The sequence below is a fragment of the Chionomys nivalis genome, chromosome 7, assembly GCF_950005125.1.
Source record: "Chionomys nivalis chromosome 7, mChiNiv1.1, whole genome shotgun sequence".
NCBI lineage: Eukaryota > Metazoa > Chordata > Mammalia > Rodentia > Cricetidae > Chionomys > Chionomys nivalis.
In genome coordinates this window covers 22,207,161-22,217,415 of record NC_080092.1, presented here as the reverse complement: position 1 = coordinate 22,217,415, position 10,255 = coordinate 22,207,161, and positions in this window count along the sequence as shown.

Here is a 10,255-nt window from a genome sequence, read left to right as displayed (position 1 = left end):
CCACTTTATTTTGTTAATCCCAACCCTGTGTTTTCAGCCATCAGTCATCCCAGTAAAGGTCATTCTGATGGTAACATAGGAAACTAAGTTCAACTAACTTCCGACTCCAAAATAACTAGGAGAAGGTTCATATTCTTCTTATGAATTGCCCTTAGTTATCACTATACATTTTCAAGTATTCATATGCAATGACTAAGTTTTCTTACTCTTTTTAACCCAAGATATTCATGTTTTCAGTACTTAGCAACCAAATTTTTAGTTTTTCCTTGATGAATAATCTATGCTAATTTTAAATTTTATTTTTTATTATGCCACCATATAATATTAATATTTTACCTCTAAAGTAGTACATATATATTTTAGGCTAATATCATTATGCTAAATATGAAGTATGTGAATCTCTAAGGTTATGTTATTAAGGTTATGATTTATAATATTAAAACGCATAAACTTCAGTACATTTTATAGTTATATTTGTTATTTTCCTTCCTAGAAAGTATAAAATATACAGAATATGTTCAGCCATACTCTTTTATAAATATCAGGAAGTCAGAGAGAAATGCTATAGGAAAAGAAAATGCTATAGTAAAGAGAATTAAGGTTATATCTTTATAGAAAGATGATATAGATGATAGGGAAAATAGATGGCAAATGGGTATATAGCAAGATGGATAGATAGATAGATAGATAGATAGATAGATAGATAGATAGATAATAGATGTAATAGCTATTATATATATGAAAATAAAATTTCACTTTAAATGTTGCATTTTGAATATTTGTATATTACATTTTCTTTTTTATGATAATCTGATCACATATTTAGTGCTATAAAAGTGATCCAAATGATTGTGTTTTAGAACAACAATATTTTTAGCTGACATTAGGGCAGCACCAATTTAACTCCTTCACACAAGAATTTTTTTCTCACAATTCAACTTGACCTTGAATGTGATTTCTTTTCTAGCTGCAAGTGCTGTTCTTAAATATATGATGCCTCCCATGTTGTCAGGTGGGTGGCAGCTCTGAAATGTGTAAAATTAGAGTGAGACCTATAGTTAGGTGCACAGTTTGTAAAGGGCAAATCTAGTCTTGTTGCAAAGAAGTGTTAACTGGAAAAGATTATTAGCCACAAAACATGGTCACCTCCTCGGCACACCAAAATCCAGCAAGCTCCATTTGCTTGCTTGAATGAAATTCATATGAACTATAAATGCTTGCTCAGGACTATTTATTTCCCTTGCTATGCCTGGTGAGAGAAACACAGAAAGAGAAAAGCCCTAGGCTAGAAGCATCCTGCTGACCAATTGTTGCTTGTTTTGAGCTCAGATATCAAGAAAGACATGGCATCATTAAGTCACGGGAAGAATTTGGACTTCTTGACATTTTTCTTCCCTTTTTAATGGTCTTTCCATCATGTTGAATTATCATCCATTCTTTTCCAACAAAAGTACAAAACATCTACCAATAAGGAAAAACCAATCTCTTTCCTATTTTCCACTTAGAAAGCCCTAACAAATCCATGTGATTGTTCATAATATGAAAACAATAGGCACTACCATGTTGTTAAAATAGTATCCTGACACAGGTAAGATGAACACTGAACATCATTCGATTTGATGTAGACTTGGGAAAAAGTTGGGACAGGAATCCAGGTAAGAGACACTGGGGGAAGATCCATCATTTTCCCGAAGAAGGATCTGGGGAAAATAGCTGTGACATTGTGAAAGATGTTGGAAATCGAGATTTGAAGAATTTCTATAAAGATCACATACCAGAATGTCAATGAATGGTAGTTTATTCTTTTCTTGATAAAATGAAACTTAGACACCAGTAGACTAGGCAAATAAAAGGCAGTGGATGAAACCAAATGTAGAGACAGTGGCATATGAGACATGCTGTATTCCTTCTTAATTAAATGCTCATTGGACCACCAATTTTTGTTCCAGAACCTCAGTCAGACACTAGTGATAGAATCTCCATTATCCTTAAAAAGGATATGCTATATAAATATGAAGTTAGAGCTAGACTCTCCACAAGAGCTGGGGAAAAGATTGAAATGTAAAAATGGTACCTAGAGATATTCAAGGAATGCTTCCTTGTGATAATGGAATCTAACTCATGAGGGGAACCCATAATGAAAACTTCTTGAGTGAAGGAGAAAGGGCAAGATGAACAATCTGGGCAGCGAAAATATTCTTTAGAGATCATAGAACTATAGGGAATGTATCTCTTAAGGGGACTTAAAATACACAAAATGGCTGGAGCTAAAAATGGAATATAGAAAGGCGTCTGAATGCAATCTGAGCTTTCAAAGAGCTGTTAGTGTTGTTTACCAGAATTTTCCTTGGGAGACACAACACATACATAGCTACTCAATCCAGAGAACTGTCAGTAGAACAAAGTACAACTCCGACCAAAGTCTGACCTGGTAGACCAATGGGTTTTATTGCAGTTATTTAAATGAACATGGGTGAAGTGTAGCTTCCAAGAACAGAAATGACTCCAAACTGGATGCCTCCCCAAAACCCAACAAGTGCCACCAAACCTGGAAACTTACAGCACACTGCGCAGCCAGAAAAGCTTGTTGAACAGTGAAGCGTCCTATCTGAGTGACTCAGAATCATTTGGTCTGAACATCTTCTGGGGCAGCTCAGCTAGTCTTTGCTTCTTTTAGGCAACTAGGCGGGTCTCAGCTTCTTCCAAGAGTCTTACTTGTCTAAGATTAACACTCATCAATAGTTACTGTCTATATACTCTTGGGGGCAAGGGGCCTAGTGAACCTGCTCAACTTCAGGGACCTCCTGAAGCTATTTTGAATTATTTATCTTCTACTGTAAAGAGCCAGGCTTCAGGATAAAAGATGAAATGTTGCAATCTGGGAGGAAACTGCTGTTCAACGTAAGCTACATTATACCCTATCTGCTCTTAAGAGGAACCTGAATGAACATGCATAGGAGAACTTGGGCATCAAGTTCAGCAGATAAAGGTGGCATACCTGATAAACAGGTTCTTTATAGTGGAAGCAGGGTGACAGATTAAACATCAGACCTATTAGAAGACATTGCTTGAAAAGGGGCTAGGAGACCACTTGGAGAGGAAAATTCAAACAGATTCAACACATTCAAGTGAGCTCTCCCTCACCACTGCCCAGTATCAGCATTTATCAAAACTCTTTCCCAGTCAGGGCCAGGCCATCTTAGAAACGAATGTAGAAATGTCACTATCTGGCTCCCGTTCAGAATTTTGAAATGGTCTTGATTGTGATAAGAATAAATCTCCTGTAGAAACTACAAGGGCCAGAAGGTCACTGAGAGGACTGGCAAAGTAGAAAAGTGTCTCAGGCAGAGGGAGATCCACACCTTTCCTCATTCTTTGACATGCCATTGCCTGGAGTTCGCATAAGAAATATGCCTGCCTCAGCTTTGTATGACTTTATGAATGGAGCTGATGATAGTAGGGAAATGAGAGTCTTTAGATGATAATGGAAATTTAAATATCCCTGGGTACTGCTGCTACTCAGTTTGTTTGACTTTAGCAGGAGGATGATGACAAAGGCAATCATTCAGGCCACACTTATGTCTGACCACAAGAAGGGTTCTGGATGACTCTGATGTATGGTCAAGCCTCAGATTCCTCGCCAACGCAGGACAGGTGGGGGCTTCATGCCATTGCTCACAATTTGGCAAATTAAAGTATTTATGTGTTCAGTCTCCTACATGTGTACATTTCCATACTATGACCTCTGGATTTTCTTCACCAAATATAAAACATTGAGGATTTTTTTTTTTTTTTTTTTTTTTTTTTTGGTTTTTCAAGACAGGGTTTCTCTGTGGTTTTGGAGTCTGTCCTGGAACTAGCTCTTGTAGACCAGGCTGGTCTCGAACTCACAGAGATCCGCCTGCCTCTGCCTCCCGAGTGCTGGGATTAAAGGCGTGCGCCACCACCGCCCGGCGAGGATTTTTTTTTACATGTACTTGAGAACAGAAATAAAGGCAAAGCAAACCAATCTTGTAAAAATGATAATAGAAGAAAATAAACTGCATAACAATGGCCAATGAGAAATCAATAGACTCTTGCTGGCCTGAACAGGGCAAACATGTCTCTGGCAGGCTTTGCCCTTCTACCTCTATTCCCTCTGCTTTTCTAAATATCATTTGATTACATTCCTAAAGCTAGCCACCAAGGTCTGTTCTCTTGTTTGGCCACTTTCTCCTCCTGAAATTGACTACCAAGGTCCACCTATCAAAGTGATAACATCCAACAGTCAAAACTTCCCTTTGGCTACTCTAAATAACATACCCAATCAAAATTAAACACCCCATCCTAACAGAGGTTTCCCCATTTAGGTTTTATTATAAACTGCCATTTGCCTATGAGCCACTTCTCTCTGCTCTTTATCCAAAGGAAGTCCCTTGTCACACAGGGATAAATACCCCACCCATTGCTTGTTTTCCTTCCCTTCTCCCTTGACCTCTATCTCCTGACTTTGCCTCTTATTTCCTGCCCTTGGTCTCAGTGGGGCAAATAAATCTCCTTTGTGCTGAGAACTTGGTCGTGGGATATCTTGTGTCAATAGTAATCCCTTTTAAAAATAAAAGATAACCAAAAAATAAAATAAATAAATAAATAAATAAAATAAAAATAAAAAAATAATAAAAAATAAAAGATAAAACTGAGAAACAGATTTAGCACAGAGAAAATGTCCTCTGAAAAACTAAAAAAGAACAACTAAGCATAACCGTAAGACTGAGAATCAAAGGCTATTTTCGCTTTCAGGCCTATGGAAGTTTGCAGGTTTCTCCTCCTCTCCCACTCTCCCTTTCTCATCCCCTCCCCCTCTACTTTTTGGTTCAAATACAAATAGCCCAATGAGTCCTTTATTGCTGGATAACAAATCACCCTAAAAATAATAACAGTTTAGAATAGTAGCTTCTAATTAATAAATAAAAATATCCCCTGGTAGTGGGTGACTACTCCACCAGTGCCATATGTCAATCAAGGTGATTTAAAGTTCAGGCTTTGATCTGAGCAAAGCAATTCCAGGTGGTCTTGGAAAAGAGGGAAAACCACAAGGCTGCTTCCCAAAAGGGGCCCTTAAATACCCTCCTGGTTAGCAGCAGCTGCTTGGCTAGTTTTTTCAGGGGCAGAGTCTGGAGAGACAGAGATGGTTCTGGGCAGGACTTCCACCTTAACAATAATCTCTCAGTGTTGAACTCATCTTTAGGAGTGAACTCATCAGAATGGTTCTAGCTTGTGGCCTTCACAGTCTAGGGGAATTTTGTTGGGGAACATTTGCATTCTCTACAGGAGCCCATATCAATGATGTTTATCCTTTCACTGGTTCTTGGTGTAGATGGATTCAAAAGATCTCATGTCCTTGGCTTCCTACCTGAAAGAAGAAAGAAGAGAGAATAGGAGAAACAAAAGGTGGCAATAGAAAGGATAAATGGGGAGGGGAAGAGTAGATGGTGGGAAGGAGGGGGTGGACGAAAGAGAAGAGAATGCAAGAAGGAGAGATATTTATAAAGGGCGAGGCAAGCTGAAGCTGAATTTCCAGAGGTAGAAGAGAATATATAATCAGTACAAATTAGATTCTGTTTTTCACCCCTCCCTAAATATAGATTTCATTTGCATCGTCATCTCATCTGCTAAATGTCATTTTTTAAATGTGAATTTTTAAATGTCAGCTAACAAGGAAGTTTGACTACTCAGTCTCCTGTTAGTCTAAATCCACCAGTCTATTATTAAGAGCATTTTAGCAGTTGATTGCTGATATTCTTAATTAAGCCCTGGATTTTGTAAATTGATTTAAGGAGACATATTTTGAAAAAAAAAAAATATGTGGTATAGATTATGTGCTATAAAGTTTGGTTCTATATCTTTTGTTGACCAAAATGCATTAAGCAAATTGGAACAAAGAAATATAATTGCAATATAATTGCTGAAACTTCCACTGAGCCACAAATGACACACTGTTATAGACCCATGCTCAGGAGTTTCTTTAAAATTCATGCTTCAAATGGGGGAGGGGATGGGAAACCTAAACCAACCAAACAACCTCTAAAGTCTTTTTACCATGATATAATCCTATAATTCTAGTGTCCCTTTGCGTTTGACTCCAGCAAATCGTAGCAGGCTCTCTCCTCAACTCGGGCCCCTTTGGATGCTCTCTAAAGGAGCCTCAATTAATTGCTGTCTCCATTGTCACAATCAAATTATCTATTGTGTGAAAAATCTGACTCTCTAATTAATGTTGTAGCATATGTGCATTAATCTGTCTGGCCCTGCAGTTCTCTAATGAGACACAAGCTCACTACAAGATCTTTCTTAAGAAATAATAAACCGACTGACTCGGCAAGACACCATCACCTAATTAATAAAATGGTAACAAATTTTAAATCCCTGTGCTGTGATTATTTTTTTCTGTAAGGAAAATTGTTTTGCCCATTTGTAAAGGGACACGAGGAAGGATGTAAATTTCGCAGTTAGTAACCTTCGACTAAACAAGCAAACAAGAGATTAGATAGAATTAATACTGCCTGAAAGAATTTCTTGCAAAGTCCTGAAAATCTGGGAAATATGAGCAAATGAGGCTGTATCTCAGGAAATGGTCTGATTACAGTGACATCTAGTGGTAGTGGCCTCCATGCTCGTCCATTCCTAAGTGAATTCCCCAGAAAGATAATATAAGTCCTGGAAAGAATTACTGTTCCATTCCTTTACTTTTTATGAATAAAAACATCCAATTAATTAATGTAAGCGTTGCAAAATCAGGAATAACTATTTCATAAAACTACAGAAATTATCGTCAAATGGGTATTCGATGAGGCAATTTTTGAAAGTGATATATAGAGTAATTGACTGCTAGAACAAGGGCCACAAAAGAGAGCAAGTATGCCTTCATATTTAGATACATGCTTTTCTTTGTTTTGACACAGGACTGTAGATTTTTTTTTCTAAACTTTTAGAAGTTCCGTGTGAACACAGTCAACCAATCTTCTCTATTCTGGTAGAAAAGCTGTGTGATCAACTACATTCTTAGGGAAATACCACCGGAAGTGTTGCTTGTCTCTGACTGCCAACATTTTCACTGGAAGAGCTTCCTACACCATGATGGATATCTCTCTCTGAGTAGAAAAATTCTACAGCTCTTTGTCTTGATGCTTAAAATTAAACTGTTGCTTGGATAACAGGGTTTTTTTTTTTCCCCCCAGCAATGGGGCTTTTTCTTTTACCTCTTCCAGGCTCCCTAGGAACTCGAAAGAGTCTCTAATATTATTGGAATCTCAAGAACTCTCTCGTCAAACAAATTATAAGGGAGAAACTTATGCCTGATGTTAGGAGTTTTGTTGGTTTGTCTATGACTTTGCGGGCAACATTGCCAGTCTAGGTGAAAGATCTCTATTTAAAAACCTATATGTATATGTATACACATAGACTTATAAATATTACATGCAATTTTAGGTACACAGATACTATTATTCTGTTGACTTTTTTGAACATCCTTGCTGTGGTTTTTCTCCCCTCATCCTCTTTCCTTCTGTTTTGACTTCCTCCTGCTTTCCAATAAATTATCCCTCCCTGGTTGTTCCTTCTCTATTACTCTCCTTTTAATGGTACCGGTTTTTAACTTTCCTGCCTTTTGTGATTACACAAAATCATATACTTAGATCTGAAGATTTGAAGTTAAGATTTGAAGAGGAGAAAGAACATGCGGCATTTGTCTCTTTGAATCTGCTTATCTCATTCAATAAAATAATTTCTGGTTCCGTTCACTGACCAGAAGATTTCCTGATTATGACTTGCTTTGCAGTGGTATAGTCCTCCATGCTGTATATGTGCCACATTTTTATTATCCATTAATCAGCTGAAGAATATGTAGGTTGTTCCATTTCTCTGCTGTTCTTAATAAAGCAGATCAGCCGCTGGGGCTGCCTCAGAGAGAGCTGTACAGAAAGACCACACGCTCCAACCTTGCAGGCTAGACCAAGGTGCTTTGGGCTTTTGTGGGGAAAACCACAATTTATTTGAAACCAATAAATTCTACAAAATTGAAAATATAAATGAATAATTTTTGAAAGTGATAAGGCTGGACCAGAAGCGGTGGCACAAGCTAATCCCAGCCCTGAAAAGGCTAAGTCAAAAGGATAACTTGTCCAAGAATAGCCTGCCCCACTTACAGGGGCCTTGATTTTACTTTTACAAACATTGATTTGCTTGTGGTAACCTAAGGAATTATATAATTGCTTAATAATCAGAACACAACGAACTTACAAGGAGCATTTGTTTCTAGGAAAAGTCTACAATTTGAGCCAGTTCTGATGCTTATCCAGAGAGAGTCCAAGAGAAATCTAATCCCTGTATCACTGGTGAATTTGGGGAGTCATTTTAGGGCAGACCTTACCCATTACAGACAGATGCCTCCTCTCAGCAATGTCTACAGTTAATATCTGCAGAAGCTATCCCCCCCCTCCCCAGTTGCTGTTCATGTGTCAGATGCAGTGGAAGACGAAAATTGTCTCCGCTTTTCTTTTTTAAGCAAAAGTAATCTTAGTGAGCATTATTACACTTTCTGTCTCCCACATAGCTCCTGGAACTATCCTTCTGTAGCTGGCCTTCGTATTCTACAGCATTAATATAAATTTCAGAGTGACCTTGAAGCGAATGTCTCTTCACTTTGACCTCCTGTACTTCAAGGTGCATAGAGATGGCTTTGACCTTTTGTGGCCATCTCTTCTTTTCACGAGATGAGTCCCTCAAGACTGACCCAGTAAGCATTCCTTTAAAAAGCTTTCCATTCAACTTTATTCCCCCAAGTGACTACCGTTTTGCCTGCAACTGTCACTGAGAATATTTTTGAAAGACAAGGCACGGTCATAATAGATCTATGTACTAGTTGAAGCATTTGAAAAGTAACCTCATCCTAGAATATATAATGAAGTTAAGTAACTTGATTTTTCAGATTAGATTCTTTATCATGGAGGCATAAATTAGTCAAATGGTCCATGATTAACAAACTCTTAATCATAGATGAGAATCACAGTAAATAGGTTCAGTGGATTTCTAGGCCCCAAATTTCTCTGAGTGTTTTAGGGCATAGCTAAAGGCAGATCTAAGAAGCCTTTTAAAAATATGAATAAAATATTCTTCATACATGTACCTGAGGATAGGAAGGGGAAATTTTTATTTAACATCCTTCCACAGGCTTAACTTGACTGACTTACAAAGTCCTTCTAAAGGAACTTTATTAAAATTCAGTCAAAATATTCATTGATATGACATGTCAGATAGTTGGTTTACTTCTGCAGTCGTAAGAATAAGCTCAGGACCCTTCGATCACCTTTGGTTTCACTGTGTGCTGAAAAATGTAGCCTTGCCCGAGAAAAGTGTCATCTTTTCCTGTCTGAAAACAAAATCAATGAGCTTTTGTTAGCTTGACAGTGGCCAGAGTCTGTAGCGTTTTGCAAAAGGCATTTTAATGGCAGTATACAGTTATTCAGTTAGCCATTCTCTGGAGTGTGTCATGTATGCAATGAAATTCATCAACTATAATTTTTAATGAGCAATTGGGGTGTTTACTTTAACTACCATGCCACCTAACATGTCACATGCCCTTGCAATAATGATTATAATAAATGTAATAAATGTCTTTTTTTCTGACTCAGAGAATAATCAGCCAACTATAACATTCATATCTCTCTTTTGACATTCTATTACTCTGTTTTTATTTCATTTCACTGACTACTAAAATTTATAAGTACAATTTAAACTTGTCCATTGATACATTTATAGGTCTGACTTAGCTTTCAAATCCACAGTTCTGTGTTCTCCATGAAGAATTCTTTGATTATTTTAGCCTAGCGGTTTTGAATTCATCTAGCAACTAAGAATCACCAAGAGGTTTTTAATGCACATACACACACACACACACTTTGTGTGAGTACAAAATATGGTATATTATTTAAAATATATTTTAACTATATTTTAATATAGTTAAATATATAACTATATTTAGAACACATTTGCATCCATTTAAATATAAAATATTATATGCATATATTTGCATATATGTAACATTATATGTATATATTCAGACCCTTTTTGCATAGTTCTTATTTAATTGCCCTTAGGAAAATGTTCTTTTGTATAGGCAGCTGGTGATTTTAATTTTATAGTGTGATTGAGAATGCTGGCATTTGATTTCTTTCCTGTAAGTCATATTTTTAGGGTGTGGTAGAAAGAGGGAAATGGG